Here is a 25,322-nt window from a genome sequence, read left to right as displayed (position 1 = left end):
TAGACTTGTAATAGTTGTGGCCATCATTTCACAGGGTGTTCAATTTTCAATCACTGTGTCATACAGCTGAAACTCACAAACTATTATATGTCGACTATATATTTAAAAAATAATTTTATTTATTTAAAAAAATTTTTTTTATTTATCTTTAGAAGGGAAGGGAAGGAGAGAGGGAGAGAAATATCAATGTATGGTTGCTTCTGGTGCACCCCCTGCTGGGAACTGGCTCCTGCTGGGAACTGGCCTGCAACCTAGGCATGTGCCCTGACTGGGAATTGAACCACAATCTTTTGGTTCGCAAGCTGTGCTCAATCCACTGAGCCACGCCAGCCAGGGCTCAACTACATTAAAAAAAAAATTAAAAGTAAGTGTAACAGAAACCGTCTGTGAACCTCTCTCCAGTTTCACTGTTCTCCCTCCCTCCTTCCCCAGGTCCTGAATTTCCATCACTGTGCATGCTTTCCTCCTGTCACTTGCTACGGAGAAATGCATGGACAAACACCCTTACACATGATGCCCTAAGGCACACCCTTGCACCTGTGTCCTCCTACAGGTGGAGTAGTTTCCCTGGGATGCTGACCTAGAGCTACAATTGCTGGGTCATAGTGAACGCACATTGATGTGGCCACATTTCTGTCCATAGCGGCTGTACCAGTTGGTGGTGTGTATGACAGCTTCCGCTTCCCCACTGCCTCAGTCATGCTTGCTGTCATCTGACTGAAGTTCTTCTGCCAATCTGATCCATGTGCAATGGTGTCTCAGAGATGTTTGTGTTTTCCTTATTACTAATGAGGTCGAGCATCTCTTTGTGCATTTGTTGGCCATTCGCACCTCCTCTTTGTTAGTCGTTCGTCATCTTTGTTCTTTTCTGGTCATCGTGTTGTCATTTTTTTCTTAATGGTAGGAGCAGTTCGTTGTTTTATCTGGTTGTTACTCCTTTGCTAGTCGTGTACTGCACAGAGATCTTCACGCCTCTTGTCTGTCTTTTACTTTGTTTATAGTGTATTGTGAGTGTAGACAAGTTTAATTTTGATGTAGTAAACTATTTCACAATCCTTTATTATTTGTGCTTTCAAGTCTTATTTTTTAAAAATTCCCTCATTCCACAATCATTTGTGTATTTTCCTACATTTTCTTACTAAAAGTTTTTAAAGTTTTGCTTTTCACATCAAGCACGTCATCCATCTAGAATCTATCCCGCGATTGGTGGAATATACGGGATCAGTTTTTTTCTTCCATATAGATAATCAGTCGGTCCAGCACCTTTATTGTATACTCTGTTCTTTCTGCACTGATTTGGTGTCTGTTTGCTGCCAAGTTTCCAGACAGGGCTTGACTAGCCTGTTCTCTGTTCTTGGCTAACATCACACTACCTAAATACTGCCACTTTTTAAAAAATACATCTTGACATCTCATAGGGAGTGGTGGCCAACCTTGTTTTTCCTTTTTCAGATTATATTTTGTTATTTTAGTTCTTTGTTCTTCCATTGGATTTTAGAATCTGCTTATTAGCACTTCAAGAAGCCGAGAGGTACTTGATGTTGACTTCTTCCAGACCACCATGCTTCTGTTTGCACCGGACATTATAACGTTATCTTTCCTAATAAACTTGCATAACCACTTCGGATTGCTGTGTTCATAGGTCAGTTAGCACAGGTTACTTTTTTCTTTTTAAAAATAGTTGTGATGAAATTACATAATGCAGACTTTGCCATTTTAACTATCTTTCTTTGTGTATCTGAGCAGCTCAGGATACGTTTATCACGTGCACGCACACGGCCGCGGCGGACCTCTGTGATCACAGAGCAGCACCCCCCCCTCCACCTCTCTAGCCCCCGAAACCACCATTTGACTCTGTCTGTGAATTTGCCTCTTTCAGATAGTTCGTATGCATGGAATCCTACGGTTTGCGTGATCATACACTTGGTGTCTGGCTTCTTTCACTTAGTACGATGTCTCCGAGGTTCATCCGGGTTATGGCATGTGTGAGAATGCCACTCCTTTTTAAGGAGGGATGACTCTCCATTGTGCGTGTTTACCACATTCTGCTTCTCCCTTCACCCGCAGTTGGACACTCGCTGCGCCCCCTTTGACTGCTGTGAACGGTGCCACAGTGAACACGGTGCCCACGTGTGTGTTTGGTCCCTGTTCTCAATCGTCTTGTGTGTTTTCCTAGAAGAGAAGTTGGTGGGTCATCCGGCGACTCTATGTTCAACTTCTGCAGGAACGGCCAAACTGCTTTGCCCGGCTGCTGCACCGCTGGACATCCCGCCAGCAATGCCTGAGAAGCTGGTTTCTCTGCATCCTTCCCAATATGTCATTTTCCATAGTTTTAAAATAGCCACCTTAGTGGGTGTGAAGCAGTACCTCACTGTGGTTTTGATTTGCATTTCCCTGATGACTGACGATGCTAACCATCTTTTCGCGTGCTTATGGCCATTTATTTTTCTTCTTTAGAAAAACATCCATTCAAGTTCTTTGCCCTCCCTACCGTCCCCCCTCCAATTTTATTATTTTGAGAGCAGTTTTTAAGTTCACAGCAAACTTGAGTAGAAAGTGCAGAGAATTCCCATATAACCGCCAACATGTGCAGACTCCACCACAATCAACAACCTGCAGGAAGGGTGCATGTGTTACAGTCGAACCTGCACCAACACACCTTTGTCACCTCAAGTCCAGCTCACGTTATGGCTCATCCTGGGGTCCACACTGTGGGCTTCGAGAAATGTACACTGCCGTGTGTCCACCATTATAGGGGCTTACCGAATTACTTTACTGTCCTAAAAGTTTTCTGTGCCCCGGTTCTTTATCCCTCCCTCCCCTCCGACTCCTCTTTATGCCTGTTTTTAAACTGGGCTGCTCATTTTTGTGTGTTGAGTTTTAGGAGTTCTTTATGTATTCTGAGTATTAAACCTTTATTGCATATATGGTTTGCAGGTATTTCCCCCATTCTCTGTGTTGTCTCTTCACTCTTTATAGTGTCCCGCGATGCACAGATTTTATTTTTTTATGAAGTCCGGTTTAACTATTTTTTTCCTCATGTTGCCTGTACTTTTGGTGTCACATGTAAGAAACCACTGCCAAATCCAAGGTCATACAAATTTGCCCCTATGTTTCCTAATAAGAGATTTGTAGTATTAGCTCCAAAATTTAGTTCTTTGATTCATTTTCAGTTCATTTCTATTTATGGTATAAGGTTAAGAGCCAACATTTTCTTTTTGCATGTAGATACCTGGTTTTCCCAGGACCATTTTTTGAAGAGATTGTTTTTCCCTAAATGAGTGGCCTTGGCACCCTTGTGGAAGTCAGTTGGCTGTAGATGTGCAGGTTTATTTCTGGGCTCCAAATTCTTGTCTGTTGGTCTGTATGTGTATTCTTCTCCCAGTACCACAACTTTGGTTACTGTAGCTTTGTAATAAGTTTTAAAATCATGCATCATGAGTCCTCCAGCTTTGTTTCTCTTTTTCACGATTATTTTCAGTATTCCAGGTCCCTTGAAATTTCATGAGTTTTAGGATGGGTTTTCCATTTCTACAAAAAAACCACCCTGGAAATGATGATAGAGGTCATGTTGCTTTGGGTACTATTACTTAACAATGTTTAATCTGCCAGTCCATGAACACAGCCCGTCTCTTCATTAATTTAGACCTTTTAGAATTCATTTCAGCCATGGTTTATATTTTTTCAATGACTACATTTTATACTGGTTGTTTGCTGACCCTCTAGGAAGATAGAAGCATATCTCTAGATAATAATACAAGAGGGCTTTTTTCTCAGATGTGGAATCTTATAAATTTCACCCATAAAGGAAGAAAGCAACATGGTATTTTCAGTACTAGAATCGATTTCTGTAGTCATGATCGTTTGGGATCCTTGAATAAGGAAAACAAAAGCTTCCCGGAGACTCTGCTGACCTCCTCATGATCAGTAGGTCACAATGAGGTTAGTTTAACCTACGCTGAGTTTGACTCAATATTTTTAGGAAGATTTTGTTGTGGGACCCATGCTCAGTATTGTACTGTCTTCTCTAATTTGATCTCCTACCATCATGCTGCTATTACAGTCTGCATCCCGTAATAACAGTGGACACGGTGCGTCGGGTTTGGGCCTCCCAGAACCCTCCCTTCTCTGCCATGCTCGGTTCAGTCCCCGTTTTCCAGACGGTCAGCTTTGGCGGCAGATGCAGCACACCTTTGCCCTCCTCGTTAAGTTTAATAATGTGTTGTGAGGATGGCTTATATTACTGACATGTTCCTAAGTGTTTAGGGAATTAGCATTCCCAAAGTTTCCTCTCTCCTTAAATACAGAGTCTGGCTATACCCAGTCCCAAGAAAGAATGACCCCAAACTTCCCTCAGATAATGCTCCACATGGAAACAGTGCTTCACAGGGAAAACGAGAACTGTTACTTAGCACTTTCAGGCTCATTGGGGGAAGTGGCAGCTCTTCGTTTGGGAGTCTAACCAAGAGGGGAGGCGGGGAGCAGGGTTAGTCGTCTGGTCCTCTGCACTCCGCTTGCACTTGTCAGCTGACCTTTGTGGGATCAGCATGAGCCCTCTAATATTAGCAGCACATGTTGAATATTTTCTTAATATTCTGGGCACTTTAAAATCCGTTACCTGCCGGTACGCCAAGGTTGTGGGTTCGATCCCCTGCCAGGGTCCGTACAAGAATCAACCGGGGAGGCAGCAATGAGGAGAACAGATGGATGTTTCTCTCTCTCTCTCAGATCAATAAAAATATATATTTTTAAATCTGTCACCTGATTTAAGCTCCCTAGTAAGTCTGCAAGACAAATGTTATACATATTGTATGAGAAAATCGGCCTCACAAAGGACATGAATGGAGACTTCTCCTAAGAGGACATACAGATGGCCCGTAGATGTATGATAAGATGCCCAACGTCCCTAATCATCAGAGAGATGCAGGTTAAAACCACAGTGAGACATCACCTCATACCTGTCAGAATGGCCGTCATCAATAAATCCACAAACAACAAGTGCTGGCGAGGACGTGGAGAAGAGGGAATGCAGACTGGTGACTCCTCTGTGGAAAACAGTACGGAGTTTCCTCAAAACAAAAATTAAAAATGGAACTGCCATTTGACCCAGTGATCCCACCTTGGGAAGATGTCCTAACAATCCTGAAACACTAATCGGAAAGAATATATGCAGCCTGTGTTCGTAGCAGCACTGTTTACAATCTCCAAGGCCTGGAAAGAGCCTGCGTGCCCACCAGTATGCGAGTGGTTAAAAAAGCGGTGGTACATTTTCACAATAGAATTGTGCACAGATGTAAAAGAGCAGGAACTCTTTCCCTTTGCAAAATTTGGACCTGGAGAATATTATGCAAGGCAAAATAAGCCAGTCAGAGAAAAACAAATACCATATGATCTCACTCATATGGGGACTCTAATAACAAAATAAACTGAGGAACAAAATAAAACCAGAGGCATGGACACACGGGTCAGACTGATGGATCTCAGGGGGGTGCGGGGGGAGTGCAGAGATTAGCCAAAGAACATCCATGCCTAGCCCAGGGGTACAGGCAACGTGTGGTGAACGGGGTGGGGGAAGGAAAAGGAGGGGGATGGGGGACATCTATAATAGTGTCCAAAGTAAATAAGTGAATAAATACATTTTTAAAAGGAAAAAATGTCCTTCATTGTTTTTTTTCTGAAAGAGAAAGAAAGTTCAGGTTGTAAATTACAAGTCATGCATGCTCTTTTTCCTCTTTGCTAAAATACTCTAAAGTTTTAGAGCATAAAGACAATACACGGTGTTTCAGATAACCGTCTTGATTAATAATGTACAACTTTTTGATTTTGCTGTAATGAGTCCTATCAGGGAAAAAAAGAAAAAGAAAGCCAGCCTCAGAGAGACGGAGCATCTTACTGTGTCCGGGCAGCGAGTGAGTGACACGGCTGGTGTCAAACCAGAGTGTTCTGGTTCCCAACGCCACGCTCCGTTCTTGTCGCTGTCTTAGTCTGGGCCTCATTCGTTTTGTACTTTGGGACTAAAGTGAAATAACTCACTCCTCAATAAGTATTTGGCAAACAAGGACCTCGGGATCATATGTCCCTTTCTACCATTATGTACAGACTAACTCAACCTGGTCGTGATGGCGCCATCATGTCCTGAGGCAGGTAGAGGTGGGCAGAGGGCAGGGACTAAGTGGAGAGTTGCTGGGGATGCAGAAACCACAGGAGTTTGTGGGTGACTGAGGGGCTGGGAAGGAGCAGGTGGCCAAGATGAGTCAGGATGCAGGCTTTCTGAGACCCATAATCCTTTTTTATATATAAAACTATTCATGTTTAGAGAAGCACCTGCCATTAAAAATGCTTTTTTTCTGAGGCTTTCTAGACCCTGGTTATTTATAATTTACTGGCTGTGAGCAATCGGAAGGCCGTGGCACAACAGTTAGGGCTTTGCTAAGGTGGAATGATCTTGAACTGTGTGTGCCGTGAGGCAGGTGTACAGGAAGGAAGCGCCACCTGCCTTCAAAGGTCCAGCCTGTTCATCTCACTGCATTAAAAAATTACAAAATGACTCCTAGGAAGGTCTGAAATGTCATTTACATTCTTCACTTTTATTTACTCCTTTCTTCTATGGTGTAGTAGTTCTTTGTCCCCCCCCCCTTTTTTTTTTTGGTCCCTCCAGCACCTGCCTTGTTCTGAGAACTGCCGCTGGTTCACTTGAACCATGTGGTTCCAACAGGAACTGTCCTTACAGCTGACTGGTCCTGGGTGGATTCTTGGTCTTCACAGCCAATCAAAGACTTCTCAGGATTTTTGCGCTTATAAGCAGAGAAAGCTTGAGGAAAACCTTGCCAGTGGTGACTCTTGACCTCTCCATGGCCACATTTCCTGCCTTTGGAGATGACAGTGAAGAAGGCTGGTGGTGAGAACCGTAACAGGGAGATGGACGGAGCCCTGGTGCCGTGTGTGTCCCTGGGTCCCCTGTTCAAGGAAACCACTGCACCTGTCTTTTCCTAAGTTTGGCTGTCCACCCAGTCCTTGCATTCTGTTCTCTAATACACCCCCTTTCTGTCATGTAAGGTTCTGTCATTTCAATCAAGAGTCCCAACTCAGCCCTGGCCCGTGTGGCTCAGTCGGTTGGGTTGTTGTTGTCCCACCCTGTAAACCAAAAGTGGCAGGTTTGATTCCCAGTCAGGGCACATGCCTCGGCTGTGAGTTTGGTCCCCAGTCGGAGCCTGTGGGAGAGGCAATTGATGCTGTTTTCTCCCTCCCGTCCTGTGTCTCTAAAATCAGTAAGCATGTCCTCTGGCGAGGATTTGAAGAAAAAGTCCCGACTAATAAGGGAGGAAGTTTTGTGCGTAGTGCTGTTGCCACCTTTGGGGTTCAGGAAGGTTTTAGGGTCGGTCCCTTGCAGGTATTGGGGTCCACTATGTGTTCTTCAAGCACTGGGGGGCTGGATTTTGCTTCTAATTTTACTGACTCTCCTTTAAATAAAACATTTGTTGAGTGGTGAAGACCTTTGTTAGCCTCAGCTGTGCCAAACCCTACTCAAGTAATTTGGATGCTGGCTTAGTTCTCCCGTGATTACTACAGAGCTGAGGAAAAGACTGGCCAAGTCTCGAAATGTGCCTGTTAAGTTTCTGAGATGAATAGGACCATCATCATCATTTGGGTTCAGAGCGAGCAGAGGGAGCAAAGTGGTCTGAAGTGGTAGATGTCAAGGGTCAAACCCAGTGGGAGGAAGGCAGTGGGGAGGCCTGGCTCCTGACCTGTCTAGGCATCTCTTTCATGACCGCCCTTTCCTGCCCTCGATCCGGGACACTTCCACTCTGCCTGGCCTGACTGGGCAGGTCACCCTGACCGACAGTTAGGTCATATTGTCAGCATTAAAGAAACTTTTTTAAAGTATAGTGTTTTGTCCTGGCTGGTGTAGCTCAGTGGATTGAGCACAGACCTACAAACTAAAGGGTTATTGGCTCAATTCCCACTTGGGGCACAGGCCTCGGTTGCGGGCCAGGTTCCCCAGTAGGGGGCATGTGAGAGGCAACCACACATTGATGTTTCTCTCCTTCTCTTTCTCCTTCCAGTCCCGTGTCTCTAAAGATAAATAAATAAAAATAAAAAAATAGTATTCTGATTTTTATTGTTTACGGATATAAATGTTTTATGTTACCTATCTGAGCTTCCTCTTTCAGTTCCTGCACTATGTAAAAATAGTGGTTTGATTTTATATCTTTCTCATTGTATGCAGTATGTTTTGGTTTTGAAGAGTAACCTAAAGTCATTAAAATTTTTTATTGGAAAGCACATCAAAGCATAAACACCAGGAAAAAAAAATCACCCTTGATTGTACAACTTGAAGCCAGAAGCATTCACATTTGGGCAGATTTCGCTGTGGTATCTTTGGGGAGTATTTTCCAAGCTTGACTTGGCCACCGGCCAGACATCTGTCCCAGGCTCTTTGACCTCCTGTGCTTCACCACTCCTTTCATAGAAGTTGCTTAATCGGCCCTGCCCTCCCATAGTAAAAATTAAAGCCAGCTGCGTGAGGACTTCAGTAACTGGAGCGGGTGACTGGCTATGAGCATCCTGACAGGGGAGGAATGGTTCGGGGGAAGGAGAGGCACCTGGCAGGGAGGCATTTCAGCTGGGCAGTGGCCCAGACGACAGGTAGAAACATCCCCGTAGACACAGCCCCGTAGAAACATCCCAGAGCAGCCAGTGCAGACACTGAGCTCTTTTCTGACTGTTCTCCGAGCTGCCCAGAGCTGCAGGCCATGTCCCACAGGAACCAGCTTCCTCCTTGTTATGCTAGGCCTCCGGGGGTCATGCTTTAAAAAAAAAATTGTTCTCTTCCTAATTGTTTTGAACAGGAAGGCATTCATGTGATTCACAGTATATCCATGCATCTTAGAGAGCTAAAGTCCCCCTCCCTGCCCCTTCCTCTGCTACCCTGTTTTCACCCACTGACAGTCACTTCAGGTCATCAGCTTTTAGTAGTTGTGTGTATTCCTCTACAGTTTACTTATGAATATTCAAGCAAATACAGGTATATTCTGTAGTCTTGTTTTTCCCTCCTTGTAATCAAAAGGATGCCTTGTATACACAGTTTCTACATCTTGTTGGATTGTTTCTTTCCCACTTAATATATTTTGGAAACTTTGTTGTTAGTCAATATCTGTGTACATCCCTGTGTTCATTAAAAAAAAACCTTCTCTTTTCTCTCTTTTTAAACCCTTACCTGAGGATATGTTCATTTGATTTTAGAGAGAGGAAGGGCAAGAGAGACCAGGAGAGAGGGAGAAACAATTGATGCAAGAAAAAAATATCCATCAGTTGCTCCCTGTTCATGCCCACCCTGAACCTGCCCGGATGGAGCCCGCGACCTTTCGGTGTCTGGGGGTGGTGCTCCACCCAGCTGAGCCACCCAGCCAGGGCCGTCTCGGAGACTTTTAAACATATCTGTGCATTGAAAGCTGCCTCATGCACTTTTAAACTTTTCAAAATACTCCAGTATATGTATGTATATATGTAGCATGATTTCTTTAACTAGTCCTCTATTCAAGAGTATTTGAGTTCTTTCCAGTTTTTTGTTATTTTGAATAATGCTGCAAAGAGTAACTTTGTATATATGTTATTTCTTAAGTATCACAGTATAAATTCCGGAAGTTTAGTTACTGGGTCAGAGAAGATTTTTAGTTCTAATTTTGATCTCTGTGCCTGAGTTCTTTCCACAGGGGGTTGTGTTCATTTATACTTCCACCCAGAAGGAACGAGAACACTTGCTTCTCTTGGGAATTATAACATACATCTTACATGTTGCTTTGAATTGTTCTAAAGTTGTTTTAATTTGGAAGTTGTCCTTGCAATTAGAAGGCAAATTTATGGAGAGCAAGGGCCAACCACTTTACTGCTTTTGAATTCTCTGCATTTATGAATAATAGAACATGGCACCCTAGGAGCACAGTCGATGTATTTCCGATGCAATTTGGGGGAATAAGCCAATTAAACCGTAGTGATAAAAAGTCGTTATACTTGGTTAGAGTTCTACGGAACCGATTTCTCCCCTGAGGTGGATATGAGGAGGCCCTGTGTCAAGCAGCTGTGGAGTGAGTGCTGAGATGAGGCGCTGCGACCAGGCCGGCTCGGCTCTCCCGCCCACGCGTGGCTTCTCTCCACTTCCGTCCGGTGACTCTGCGTCAGCAGGTCCTGTCACCTGCCTGTCCCGTCACTTCTTTTCCGCAGCATGTGCCAGCACCTGCCCTGTGGTGGGTAGGGGAACAAAGAACTGCTTTAAACTTCTCTGCCACGTATGTAAACATTCCGTCACTGTAAGTTAGTTTGCCTATATCCTAGTAGCAAGACATGGACTAATTGCGGTTTTGTTCTCTCAGTTTCTACTGAAATGTCAACTTAGAAATGTCCTTTAAAGGGACCTTGGTAGAGGTTGCTGGAAATAATGGATTTAGTGAAATACAAGTAAAAGCAGGAAGCAGGTGACTTAGAAAGACATTTTTGTCCAGTGCTGTATTAGCGAGGATTCTCATGCGAAGCAGAACCAGTAGATATGTACATAGACATATACATATGTGTGTGTGTATGTTCTATGAATACATACATGCAGTCCCCAACTAATGATGGTTTGACTTAGGATTTTTTTGTCCTAAGTCATAATTAATTTTTTTTTTTTTTTTTTTGTGAGAAGGCACGGATATCCACCTATGCCTCCATCTTGGCGGAAGTCCTGATTTTATTTTATTTTATTTTTTTAATATTTTATTTATTTATCTTTAGAGGGGAAAGGAAGGAGAGAGGGAGAGAAACATCAATGTATTGGTTGCCTTTCATGCATCCCCTGCTGGGAACTGTCCTGTAGGGAACCGGCCTGCAACCCCGGTATGTGCCCTGACTGGGAATCGAACTGCGATTGTCTGGTTCACAGACCCGCGCTCAATCCACTGAGCTACACCAGCCAGGGCCTCATAATTAAAATTTTGACCAATTTTTACAATTTAACCTTTACCCAGCGAGCCATATGTGGTACCATGTTCTCACATGATGCTGGGCAAGTGACCTTGAGATGCTTTTGCCCAACAGGAGGCCAATGTAAGTGTTCTGAGCAAATTTAAGGTAGAATAGGCTCAGCTATGATGTTTGGCAGGTCAGGGGCATGAAATGCATTTTTGACTTGTGATATTTTCAACTTGCAATGGGTTTATTGGGATGTCACCCTGCCCTAAGTCGGGGAGCATCTGTACATACATATATGTAAAGAGATTTACTATATGTAAGTCTTGACTTGTGCGGTTGTGGAGGTTGAGAAGTCCTAAGGTCTGCAGCCAGAGACCCAGGAGAGCTGATGGCCCCAGATCCTATAGGCCTGAGACCACAAAAGAGTCATTGTTTCAGTCTGAGTCTGCAGGCAGGAGAAAGACCAGAATGCCAGCTCAGGGCGGGCAGAAGACTTCTCTGTTACTCAGCTGTTTTGTTATATTCAGGCCTTCACCTGATGGATGAGGCCCACCCACGCAGGGGAGGGCAATCTGCTTTACTTAGTCTACAGATTCAAATGTGATCTCATCCAAAAAGACCCTCAAAGACATATCCGGAATCGTTTGACCAAATATCTGGGTCCTATGTCCCCTTGACCCAGTCAAATTAACACATAAAATTAACCATCACAAGTGCCTCCTTCTCTGTATTATTTTGGTATTTAATGGTGTTCAGTTCCCTTCAACTTTCAGAAATGTAAACCTGGAGAGGACAGTGTGAGAGCAAATCCTTAATTCTTTTCCTGACAGCGCTGCAGCTCCCGCTTCAGTGTCGGTTGGGTTCTTTGCTCAGACTCGCCTGACGTTAGCAGCCGAGGTGGCACAGGAGTCGTGTCACTCAAGTTCTTCTTCCCACAGGGAACCGCAGGGGCCTGGGGGCTCTGGGAGTGGTTTGTATGTGACGTGCGGGCCTCCTGTGCGACAGTGACTTTTCAGAGAACAGAATTCAGAGCGTTAGGACCTGGGTTCCTCCTGCTTTTCCAACACGTAGTTTTTACATAGTATTGGGGGAAAGCGCTAAAAGTCTAAAATCAGGAACTATTCTGATTAAGAATAGTTCTGATTCTGAACGAAGCTGACATGTAGCCTTATTCAGATTCGTAGGAGCTTTACTAGGAGAAACTTAACACACACGAGCAAAGCAGCTACTTGGTCCCAGTGGTGGCCTCTGGGAGTAGAGCCACACCCTCCCAGGACAGGGTTTCTGTTTTATCGGGGTTAAAAGTAAAACCATGTGCTGGGGAGTCACGTACACCACCAGAAAGAAAACAATGCCTTTCTGAGTTAGCAGATAACATCAGGCAGTTACCCACACTCCATACTTTCGTTAATCTCCTTCCTGAGGGCACGATGTTTATCTGCAGATAGCATTCGGCTCTCTGGGTAGTCAGCCAAGCCTGGGGCTTCAGGGAGTCCAACAGTCACAAAGGTTAAGCAGAATCCTAGATTTCGCAGATGAGTTTGCTGCTGGAGCTGTGTCTCTAACTTTCCCTAGATGCACTTACTGACGTTTTCCTCCTGTAAGTAGCTTGGTGGAGGTGGAGCTTGTCAAAGTGGCTTTCCTTATCTTCTGGTTTTCTTCAGGCAGATCAGATTGGTCCCTCTTGGACCGTGGTAAAGACTGTCTGGTTCTCAAAATGTAGTGCCTGGTCCAGCAGCCTCAGCATCACCTGGGAAATGGTCAGAACGAGAGAAATCTCAGTACCACCCACAAGCCTACTGAATCAGAACCTCCAGTGGTGGGACCCAGAAATCTGCATTATTACAAGCTTCCTGGGTGACTCTGATGCCTTCTCAAAACTTGAGAACCATGGCTCTAGTCCCTTTGCAGTTAAGATGCTTGGTGGTGATGCATTATCTTGAAATTGAGCAAAAAGCGAAAAAGGCAGCAAACAGTAATCCCAGAGAATGTTGATGTCCTTTAGTGGTGTATTCAAGAAGCTCAGAACTAGACTGCCGAGTTCCTGAAACTCAGGTTGTTCTGAGCTTCAACTGCTGAGACGTGGAGGAGGCAGGAGAGACTGGTGCAAGTCAACTGCTACTGCAGTTGTGCCCTTAAGCATTTTCCTACCTGTGTTGGCTGTCAGGGTTTCTCAAGGTTAGGCCAGAGGAGCTCGTGAAGTGTGACAGTGTTTGAACCCACTCATTGCCAGTGCCAGTGACCAGAGGACTTACTGCTTCCTTGGCTCTGTTTTTTTAAAAAAATCTTCGGGGGGCTTCTGCTCACCTGCATGGAGTCCGCCTTGGAGGAAATCATGTGGAGAAAGTTATTTTTCACGTTTTTCCTTCTCAGATTTAAGTAAGGGGAGACAGATTTACTCAAGAAGGACAGATGTGCCTGTTATTGGCAATAACAACAATTTGGTGTTGTGATATCCTTTAAAAATATGGGTGACAGTGTTTCCCTGCAAATCCAAAGACTCTGTCTGTATTAGCAAAGTCACAATAAGATTGTTTAAAACTGGATCAGGTGTCTCTTCATGTTGCTCCCTACATTTACCCTTTTTTTACGCTGTAAAAATCGTCTGTCCACTTGTTCGCTTTCTGATTAGATGATAAACTCTTGGCGGGCAGAGATTTTTTTTTTGTCTTGCTCATTTGTCTTGCTCCACAATGCTTCTCACATAGTACGTGTTCAGTAAATGGTTGTTGAGTGAACGAATTTTGCGAACCCTTCAATGTGTCAGGGCCTATTCCTGGTGCTGGCTGTACAAAAGCAAACGAGGCAGGCCCCGCCAGCAAGGTATTACAGTCTTTTAGAAGAGAGAGACGTAGTACGTACTCTATAGTGTAAGGACAACTTCAAAGAGGAACTGATGTCAGCGAGATTATGAAGGACGATTTGAAGTTTGCCAGGAAGACAAGCTGAAGAGGGAAGGAGTGTAGAAGAAAGGGCATGTTGGAAACAGGCACCAGCGTGTGCCAAGATGCGAAGTTGTGAAACAGCACACGCTGTTCCAAGAACTGGAGGAAGCCGGCATTACTGGGAAACTGTCAGCTGTGTGCTCGTGGAGGCGAGAAAGGGAGGGGATGCACTTGGAGTTGAGGCCGGGTTAAGGGGCTCAGGAATTATCATAGAAACAGTGGGGATTTGCGAAAGGGATTTAACCAAGGGGGTATGAGGTGGCAGCAGGAAGGATGAAGTGGTCAGGGAAGGTGAGGGTTGACAGGGCCCACACTGGGGCAGTGGTGGCCACAGGACTGTCAGTATTCGTAGACCCAGCCGAGTGCTGTGGAGAAGCAGGACGCTGAGGGGTTGAAGGTGACTGTGTGGGTGGCAGTGCTGCCCCATAGCCCAGATTGTTTAAACAAATGCAGAGCAGGTGTAGGAGGAGACAGTGGGTTGATTTCAGACATACTGAGTTAATAAAACTGCAGTATTTTGGCAGAAAGGTCCAGAAAGCAACTGGACATTCTGGGGGCTCAGAGAGAGGCCACAGCTCCAGAAAAGAGGAGGCCTGGCTGAGCCCCCGGACATCAGCACCGAGGGGACGGAGGACGCAGAGTCCTGGGGCCCGGCAGCTCTTCTCAAGTCTGCGTGCCTCAGAATCGCTGGAGAGCAGCTTGAAACAGGGATCAGGCCCCCACCCACAGAGATTCTGATTCTGTGGGTCTGGGGTGGGCTGAGAATTGCACTTCAGATGCACCGCCATGCATGCTGATGCTGCTGGCCCATGGCCACACTCTGGGTGACACCAGCATAGGCCAGAGAGTGGTTGCTGGAGGGTAGTTTGCAGCTTTTGCGGGTGTAAAGCCCTTGGGCACGTGTACAGGTGGGGGTGAAGGGGGAAGCAGACACATGCAGAACCTGGACGTCCTGGAGAGAAAAGGGATGATTAGCGAAGGCAATGCACAGCCAAGGTGAGAGGACCAGTGCAAAGGGACACAGGGCCCAGGGTGGTCACGGTAGAAATATTAAAGGGCTGTAGAGTCTGCTTTAAAAGCCAAAGCCCACCCTGGCCGGTGTGGCTTAGCAGGTCAGAAGGGCGTCAGTCCCATTCCTGGCCCCGGGGCACATGGTTGCTGGGCTGCGGACCAGGTGCCCAGTTGGGGGCCTAAGGAAGCAACAGAGGCAACTGGCCCACGTTTCTCTCATATACCGAGATGTCTCTCTCTCTCACATTGATGTTTCTCTCCCTTTCTTTCTCCCTCCCTTTCCCTCTCTGTAAAATAAATGAATAAAATCTTAAAAAATAAAACTCAACAAAAGTCCAAAGCCCCTTTGAGTGAGATGATTTTCTTATAGCTTCTCCTTCTTCTGCGTTTTTATCTCCTGCCTCCTCCAGCCGCCGTTTACCTCAGGACTCCCCACCCCCCGCGGGCCCCAGCAGCCTCTGTCCCCACCAGGATGCTCCAGCGCCGTCACCTCCGTGTTCAGACACATAAAGAGATGACTTGCTTCAGATGAATGATCGGTAATGAATAGGCTTTCAGCAACACAAGGCGTTTCAAGGATAAAGGAAAATTCCCCCCAAAATGTTTGATCATTATTGCTAAAATTGTGTTTCTGCCTCCTTCCTGCTAGAAGTGCTGTCAAGCTGTGTGACGGCTCCCCTGGGACGTCACTCCCTGGCATTGCAGCCATGGAAGGAACAAAGGCACAGCTCTCTCTTCTCTGCTCACCAAAGCCTGCCTCCTTGTAGCCTCAGAGCCCTCAGACAAAGTGGAGAAGCTTCAAAAGTCACTTTGTACAGTTAATGAAAAAACCACCACTGCAAAGATGGTGACTGTGAGCAGCCCTTTGTCTGTGTGTGAGACACTGAGTGAGCTCAAGACAGCAGAACTGTGTGGAGGGCTGTCACAGAACAAGCACCCAGCAGGCACCGAGACCCAGAGCTTAGTAAAACACTTGGCATTCTGAGGGCGTCCTTCATGTCCCTGCCTTTTTCTGAGTCCTGGACCAGATGATAGAGGAAATGGACCAGGATTAATATGTCATCTTTCTTGATGCTTAAAGCTGAGCTGGAAAATGTATCTTGGACCTGAGGCCAAAATAGGCTTCCTATTCCTTTCTCCCCAAATTAAACTTTCTCCCCCTAGACACAGACACAGTCACCGGAAACTGTCTTATCTGTTACAGCACGAAGGAGAGAAGAAAACACATGGCCAGTTGTGCAGCCATCTCCGAAAGAGAAATTCAAAAGCAGCCTGGGCAGTGAGTGTGTAATGACCATGTACCTACTCTCACCAGTTACATAAGTAATTTTTTCTTCCTCGAGGAGGGGAAGGGAAGGGAAGTGGCAGAGAGAAGGATGGAAGCTATTTCAAAGCTGCGGCGAGAGAACGCTTCCTATATTTTTGATCAGAGCAAGAAGAGCACCGTTCCTCCCATGTTGTCCAACTGTTCAAGCCCTTAACCCGTGGGTTTTTATAATCAGACCTCTGGCCAGCGGAGGGTGGCACTACCCCCCTGTGATGCCTGTGTCGGACGTGATGAGACAGCTGTCAGGGGGTTGAATTCCAGACATTAAGAGCACTTTGGTTTTAACTTTCATGACAGCTCTCTCTCATCAACATAACACCTTCCTGTATCCGCCCGAGGCCAGTGGTGGGTTTTCAGCTTCGCCTGAAGGAGGTTCCATAAAGGGACAGGATGGTATGTGGATTAAATGAACTCTGGCACTACACCACGCTCCAAGTCACAGGTCCATTTCTGTCCTGGCTCTCATTTCAAGATGTCCAGCCGTGTTTTGCCGTGAGCTCGAATTGTAGCAGCAAAGTGCTCCGGTCGTACTGAACCATGCCAGCAAAATTAGGTTGCCCTGAATTAGAATACCCCTCCCCTTCTTAAATCCCGAAAGGCAATTCAAGTTCCTGCCTGAAGAATCTCAACCCGATGGAATAAGACAAACACTTAAACAAATAATTACAATCCAATCTGAGCCTTTGAGGGTAAAATTTAAAACACTGCAGTTTAGAGAAGGCTGTGTTTTAAACATTAATTCTATTTGGGAGAGTGAGAAAGGTTTCACATAAGTAAAAGATTTTTAAGAAACTTTTTATTTTGAAAAATTTCAGACTTACAGAAAAATTGCAAAAATGATAAACTAACTCAGATTGTTAACATTTTGCTGTATTCTTTATCTCTCTAGATACACATTATTATTATTGTTGATTTTGCTGAAACATTTTAACGTTGCACACATCATAACTCTTTGCCCCTAGGATGTATTTCTTAACAGCGAGGAAATTCTCTTACATATAACCCAGTGCAATTTTTAAATTCAGGACATTTAATATTGCTGTAATACTCTTTGATAATGAAGAGTCCATTTCCGATTTCACCACTTGTTTCCATGATGCGTTTTAGAGCAGTTCCCGCCCCCCCCATCTAACATCCACACTTTTCATTTAGTTGTCATGTTCCTTTCCTTTCTATCCTTCCCTTCCTCCCCCTCCTTCCCTCCCTCCCTCTCTTCCTTCTTTCCTTCTTGCCTTTCTGTTATTTGAGCCAGAAGTGACAATTGCCAGGAAGCAAGATCTCAAATTCTCCCAGTTGTCAGGTTTCTTTAGTCTCCTTTGGTCTTGGACTTTTCCTCAGCCTGTCCCTCCCACCCTCCCTCCCTCCCTCCTAATTTTCTTTTTCTCATGACTTTGACATTTTTAGAGTATAGGCCAGTTTGGTAAAATTCCTCAAACTTGGCTTTGTTTGTTACCTCATGGTTACATTGCCTTATACATTCTTTTCCTTTTGAAATGATTTCAAACTTACATAAAGCCAGAATTCTATAGTTTTGCAACTTATTTTGTCATTTTCAAATGATTCTTCCCTAGATTCACTGATTTTGAACATTTTGCCACATCTATATTTTTTGTTACAATATTCTCTCTCCTCCTCTCCCTTTGTGTATGTGTGTGTAGAATAGCTTTTTAAAAAATCCAAATCGGTTAATAAGTATCACCCTTTAGGTGATAGCATAAAATTAAACAAATTTTTGAAAACCAAAAATTGTATCTATATCTAAGGTATACATGATTTAATATGTATATACATGCTGAAATGATTGCGGCAATCAAGTTAATTAACATATCCATTTCCTCAACCCAAAATAGTTACCATTTTTTCCCTATGGTGAGAGCACCTGAAATCCAGCCTCTCAACAAATTTCCAGTATTAAATCCAGTATTATTAACTGTCATCATTATGTTGTCAGAGCTCTCGACTTACCCCACATGACGGCACCTTTGTCCCCTTAGCCAGTGCCTCCCCATCCCCCTCCTCCACACCCCCGGCAACCGCCATTCCATGCTCTGCTTCTGTGCATTTGACTTTTCTAGATGTCACGTGTTGGCGACATCATACATTTAAAACAAAATTTCATCTGCCTTAATTCACTTCATGTGATGTCATGCATCACTATTGTCACAAATGGCAGGGTATTTTTCTTTTTTAAGGCTGAATAACAATAGACAATGTTCTATTGTCTATATCTACATGTATATAACACTACCATTTCTTTACCCATTTCTCCATTGATAGATGGTTAGTTTACGGTGGTTCTGTTTTTATTTTTTTGAGGCGCCGAACCCCCAGGCTGGTTTCCACAGAGGCGGCCCCAATTTGCAGCCCCGTCGGCAGTCTCTGGGCTCCCTTTTCTCCATGTCCCCGCACTGTGCGTCATCTCGTGGCTCTCTGATGACAGCCACCCTCACAAGTGTGAGCTGGCATGTCATAAGGTGGTTTTGGGTGCATTTCCCTGATGGTTAGTAGTGTCTATGTAGGTGTTTTCCTATTTCTTATATTGGATTGTTTGTTTTTTGACACTGAGTTGTAGTTTTTTATATACTTTGGATATTAATCCCGATCGGATACGGGTTTGTAAATGTTTTTTCCTAATCTGTAGGGAAAAATCCTTTTCACTTTATCAGTGGGTTTCTTTGCCACACAGAGGCTTTTTAGTGTGTCTTTGCTTTTACTGCCCGAGCTTTTGTTGCCATACAAGTGACAGCTTTTGAATCGGGGCCTTAGGGAGGTGACAAAGCCAGATGAACAGAAGAACTTGGATGTGGCAAGGGAATTACAACCAGAGGGATCAGCATGTGTAAGATGCAAGCCAGTAAGTTCATGAAGGAGCTGGTGAATGGCCCCTTTTTTAGAGTAACTGGGCTGGGGGAGATGGGACCAGAAAGGCAGTCAGAACTTACCATGTCAAGGAATTTGAACTTGGTTCCATAGATAAAAAGAAAATGTTGAAGCTTCTACAGCAAAGAGATGATAGAATCACGTTTTTTTTTCTAGAAAAATTAAGTGTAGGACAATCTGGAGGTGAAAGGGCCAGAGAGACCTGCTCGGTGAAGATGGCATCACACAGGGGACAATGCGGACCTGAAGGAGGGGGATGCAGGGTCATGTTTGCCAAATGCCAGCCATTTTACATGTGACGTCTCATTTAACGATCCCCCAAACCTGAGGTCAGAGAGGTTAAGTAATTTGGCCAAGAACAGCCATAGTAAGTGTGTTGCACAGTTACTGTTTGAATCCAGGCCCACGTGACTGTAAAGCCCACTGTGAGTCACAGTGGGATCATGGGGGCTGGAGCAGGACTGTGAGGGACCAGAGGATCCCAGAGGTGGCAGCATCTGATAGCCAATTGGACACAGTGGGCAAGGGCAACAGGAAGGATAACAGCTGACGTTAATGATGAAAATGGTTTCCAGGGGAAGGAAAGAATTGGAGAAGGTAGAGAAAATAGTGTTTTTGTTAACAGGCTCTGTGGATTTGGTTTGGTTGGCTGGGTGTGTGAAACACCCAGGATAAGATATCCAGTGGGCAGTGTGGCTCCAGAGTTCAGAGGAAAGGTCTGGGTTCAAGTTCGAGACTGGGCTGCTGCAGGCGTGCACACGTTCACCCAGTGAGTGCCCAAGGAGAACAGAAGTGGCTAGGGCAGAACCCCGGACATACTAACACTGAAAGGATGATGGAGAAAGGAGAGTTCCTGAAAAAAGGAGAAAGAGTAGTGAGAGAGCAGTGTCACGAGAAGCCAAGGTTGGACCATTTCAAGGCGAGTGACTAGAACTACCAAGTATGGCATTGGAGTTCCTGAAGCAGGCCTGCCAAGATTCCCTGGGATTAATGAGTGAGGTTACCTTGATGACGGCAATTTCCATAGATTGGCAAGAGCCAGCCTTCTGGGGATTAAAGAGCAAATGGTGGGAGAGGAAGTAGACATAGAATAGAGATTATTCTTTTAGGAATTTTAACTCTGGCTGGGTAGCTCAGTTGGTTAGAGCATCGTCCTAATAGGCCAAGGTTTTGTATCTCTGATCAGGACACATACAAGAATCAACCAATGAATGAGTAAATAAGTGAAACAACAAACTGATGTTTCTCTCTCCCCCTCTCCCTCCCTCTCTCTAAAATTAATAAAAATAATTATGAAAAAAAGAACTTTAGTGAGTGAAGATGGTAGCAGTTAACTTTAACAAGGGCTTACTATTCGCCCAGTGCTGGGCTAACAGTTTACACTCATTATCTAGGATGATCCTTGCAATGCTCCTGTGATGTTGGTACTGTTATTATCCCCATTTCCTCATGAGGAAATTATAGCCGAGAGAGTATAGAATAGTTATGTGTCCAGGGTTACACCAGGAATAAATAATGAAACCAGGACTCTTGAGTCTTCCTGAGTTCAAAGCTGGCATCATTAGAGGTGTGGTTGGTCTGAGCCTGTGGGTAAGCAGTGGGCGGAACCCTCCATTGAGCAGGGTGCTGACTCACGCTGCCTCTGCGTATCGAAGAGAATAATTGATGGAGTAAGATCTAAAGGATGGATATGAGATCACATTTTTTAAAAAAAGTGCCTTGTTTAGAGCACTCCTTTATCAAAGGCCAGAACACAGCAGAGAAGAATCCATGAATCTGGACCCAGGTGTCGGCTAATATAGCATCTTTTTGGAGATGTAAGTGAAGTTGGCTTCAGTCTCCATTTCACATCATTTTGGGGATTTCCATGCCAAGATTTTTGTTCATTCCTGGAAGCTCATCGTATGGTGTCTTTGGTTTTTGAGTTTCTGCTTCCCCTAAATTCTTCATCTCAGTTGTAACTCAATTCTTCTTCCTTGGTTCCATGCTGACCCGGTTGTGAAACTCAGACCTGCCTCCTCCCCCATCTTTCCCCCTTGATTTTACCCCAAACCACTCGCATTAGGCATTCATGCATGTATCTGGCATTATTGAAAGCTTAGGGGATTTCAGATCCTTAGCAACACAAACAACGTTAAGTCCAGTGGCAGACATTTCTGTTTCAAACATGCTTCCAGCTCCCCCACCACTTCCCAGGCTCTTACCTCCCGTGCTCTTATCTGAGCCACATTTCTCTTGACCACCCCCTCCCATTTCCTCTCTTCTCTGCTCTCTGCTGTGTTCATATTCTTGGTCTTTTTTTTTTTTTAATGTGAAGTGTTTAGCTCTCTCTTTGTTTCACAGTTTAATTTTAAGTCAAACTTTCTTCTATACTTCAACTGTCATATCAAGGTAGTTTCCTCAATAAGGCATTTTCTGTCCCTCAGAGGAGCTCTGGCATCTGCCACTAAAACAGTAATTATTCGCCCCCCTGTACTTATAAATAGGTATAAAGGTAGAAAGAGGGGATTTAAGAGATCGCGTCTGTAGCTTCTGTTTTCTCAGTGTATACGAGACCGTGCCTCTCTGCTGGGTAGGGAGGTATCTGGTAAAGACGTGACAGCGAAGGTGAGGGATTCTGTCAATAGAAATCTACCAGATTTCTAAAATATCATAAAATACCACATTTACATAGAACGATTCCTTTAACTAAGTCAACTAGTGTGTAGAATTGATTCCTGTGCTAGAGATGGGTTATTCCGTTTACTGAGTATTCTAGTCAACATGAAGAAAGAAGAAAAAGCAAGGAGAAGGGCAAAACCAGTGTCAATAAAGCCAGGGAAATGGAGGTGGCAGCCCTTGCTAATGCTCCCTCCCAACCTAAGCAGGGATACAGCACTGGGGTTAGAGAGCTGTGCATCTGCAACAGAAAAAGGGTAGAGGAGTTGCATTAGTTATTTCTTGTTCCATAACAAATACCTCACACTCAGTCATTCGAACACAACCCTTGGTTATCTCTCCATTCCTGGCGGTCAGGAATTCAGGGCTGGCTTAGCTGGGTGGTTCCGGCTCAGGGTCTTTGCGAAGCTGTGGGCCTCCGTGGGCTGCACTGGGGCTTGAGCGTCTGTGTCCGCTCTCACTCCTGTGGCTGTTGGCAGGAAGGCCCAGTTCCCCACCACATGGGCCTTGGGAGTGCGGCTCATGACATGGCAGCTGGCTCCTTCCAGGAGTGGCATGCCGTCACTTTTGCTGTGTTCTTGGTCACACAGACCATCCCTGGTGCAGTGAGGGAGAGGACTAACAAGGGCGTGAACAGCAGGGTGAGGACCACTGGGGACATTTTAGAGTCTGGTTACCACAGCAGTTTCTTAAAAACCGTGTGTGTGTAGGAGAGTCGCTCCTACTTTACAATGCCATGAAGCCTGGTAGTTCGCCAACTTCTGGATTAATGGACAAGTAAAATAGAAAATATTTGGGATGGAAGGGGCAGTATAGGTATGTTTCAGTATTTAGTTAGTAGGGAAAATAAAGATAAAGCAGACCAGGATGGCTATGAATGCGGCCCAACACAAAATCATAAATTTACTTAAAAACTTTTTTTTGTTCATCAGTTTTCATTAGCGTTTGCGTATGTAGTGTGTGGCCTAAGACAACTCTTCTTCTTCCAGTGTGACCCAGAGACACCAAAAGGTTGGACACCCCTGCATAGGTATGTCCCCTTTTACAAGAGTATGAAGTATCTGATACGTACTGTCTGTGAGAGGCGAACTTCGGGTTGCTCGTTTAGGCCCTCAGCACTGATGAGTTTGCAGAGATGTGGTCACACTTTCATTCGGTTCCATTTTGACCTGTGGCATAACAGTTGCATGGCTGAAAGCTTGAGTTGAAAGGATTAAAATGTATTTTGTTTTGGGATTGACTGGGTCCTGCTAGAATCAAACTCTCACCATGGAGGTTGAGAAATAATCTTCACAAATTGGTTCAAAACCTACACACATTTCTTTGAAAACCTGGTTGTTAGAAACTACTGCTTTTTTTAATACATAAACTCCATATTAATAAGTTATATATATATACACATATAAAACTTGTTATATATAACACATAATATATAACACACAATATATCATATATAGCATATATAACATGTATGATGTATGTTACATGTAATATATAACTATACATGTATATATGTAGAGAGAGATAGATTTTAGCATGATTGCTTTTGGAATTATGATTACTTTCCGTTTTGATTTTACAGCCAAATTGTTTAACTAAGAAGTTAATCGATGTTCTTTAAGCACTGCTAGAACATCTAGGCAATTTTCAGATGCAATGCCTTGTTATTTTGGGTGCAAGGGCCGTCCTGGAGTCAGAGAGCTGCCTATAAACATGGCCTCAGAACTCAGCCATCAACATTCTGCATGAATCTCCTCCTTCTCTCTAGTTACAGCTCTCATTACTCCGAGTTCTTCCAACAGACAGGCAGCCCACGTCGTGCCAGATTATGTCTAACTGAACACATTTTCTCTCCTTACCGGCATAATGTAGGGTAAATGTTAGGTGCCTCTGTGTTTGCCTCTAGGGACCTTTGTGTCTTTATTTGGAACTTCCAGGAGCAAGCACAGGGAATTTTGGTGACATTTTACTAACTACCAATCCTGAAACGTGACTGCCTCTGCAAAGCTGTGCTGACGTGGTGGGCGGAGAATAGAAACTCACGGGGGAGAAGGCTCTGGGGGGAGGAAGGGGCCTCAGAGACGACACATTGTATTTTAGGGACGGCAGCTGATGTTCACGATCTTAACTGGTCATTACAGATTAGGGGTCTTATGTAGACGACAGGTTTGAATCAGGCTAAGCTTCCGACCTGGAAACCAGTACAAAATTTATTTGTCACTAACTACCACATGCGAGGTAGTTAGTACATGAAGTGATGAGTTAACAAATCTGGTTTTGATAATAATACATGCTTTTGGCGCTGATGTTAACTCATTGGTTTTTTTTTTAATCCTCACCGAAGGATATGCTTATTGATTTTAGAGAGAGGAGGGGTAGCGAGGGGCAGAGAGGGGAAGAGAATATCGATGTGAGACAGAAACATAGATTGGTTGCCTCTTGTATGCACTTTGAGCAGGAATCAAACCCATGACCTAGATATGAGCCCTGATTGGGAATCAAACCCATAACCTTTCAGTTTGCAGAACGGTGCTCCAACCAGCTGAGCCATACCAGCCAGGGCTAACTCAGTCTTCTTACTATAAATTATTTGCAAACCACCCAAAGTGTACGTTCTTTTGCCAGCTAAAAAACAGCCTCTTTTCTTTTGTTTTTCATTGTATTTTTCCCCATTACTATATATACCCACCCCTTAGAAGCCCCAGCCTCTTTCCTTTAAAGGGTAAAGTGAAAGCCAGGACTTACAGAAGCAGCCATGTGGCAGGCTGGGAAGAGCTATCCGCAGAGCCTTAGGAGATGACCTTCGTCTCTTTGGTATTGATGGACCGAAGAGAAGAGTAACCTTGGAACTCTAATCTACAAATTGTCATGCATTGTTCTAATTATAAGCCACAAAATTGCTCAGTCATTTATATATAGAAAAGATTTAGCTGACTGGCTGTCAGCACTTTTGTTTTAACATTGAAGCATTACAGATAGACAGGTTCTCATTGGACCTAAACTTGCTGATAATTCCTGAATTGTACTTTCTGAAGGTTGCAGGGGGTCACCAATGGCTTGGTTGTGATTGATCTAGAAAGACAGGCTGAGTGGACTGTGAGGCTGGCAGCTGTCACCACGGAAAGTGACCACTGGCACCTCCCTTCCTAGGACTTGAAGTAACTTTTGTCCTCAGTTTCTGCTTCCAAAGGACTGAAATCCCTTCTCCTGGGTAGTCCCCCTTCAGGAAGAATTGACAATCAGTGGGGACCCCCTAAGAGAGGGTTTTGCTTAAATCTGTAAAGTGAGCAGTTTCCTGGTATAAGAACAGTCTTCTTTAATATAATTGGTCATATTACATGCATTTTATATTTCTTTAACATCTCTAACTCAAACTTGTGAAAGAAAGACATGCTTCCCAACTTACTGAGACAATCTTTTCATCTTTTCTGTATTTGATCTCATTTCAAACACAGTCAGGTGCCCGAGTCGAATCCATGAATGCCTCATGTCATTCCCATGGCCACTTTCAGCATTTCTCTTGCTTTGCAGTGTGGTATAGTTGTTAAAATTTC

General features: G+C 44.4%; 1 protein-coding gene and 1 long non-coding RNA gene across 2 annotated transcripts in view; one reads left to right on the top strand and one right to left on the bottom strand.

Annotated features, from left to right (window-relative positions):
• EXTL3 (exostosin like glycosyltransferase 3) overlaps positions 1 to 25,322 on the top strand; it is a 103,366-nt gene that overhangs the window by 15,853 nt on the left and 62,191 nt on the right. The window lies entirely within an intron of this gene.
• On the bottom strand, positions 10,166 to 24,602 carry LOC128626390 (uncharacterized). The gene is made up of 3 exons (XR_008390325.1): positions 24,514 to 24,602; positions 22,841 to 22,937; positions 10,166 to 10,239 (listed from the first exon to the last, which is right to left on the bottom strand). It is a non-coding gene; the product is annotated as an uncharacterized LOC128626390 (long non-coding RNA).

The sequence above is a fragment of the Artibeus jamaicensis genome, unplaced genomic scaffold (assembly GCF_021234435.1).
Source record: "Artibeus jamaicensis isolate MK-2021 breed Jamaican fruit bat unplaced genomic scaffold, CSHL_Jam_final scaffold_537, whole genome shotgun sequence".
Taxonomy (NCBI): domain Eukaryota; kingdom Metazoa; phylum Chordata; class Mammalia; order Chiroptera; family Phyllostomidae; genus Artibeus; species Artibeus jamaicensis.
The sequence above is the reverse complement of the archived record's forward strand: the minus strand, read 5'-3'. Positions and strand labels throughout refer to the sequence as shown.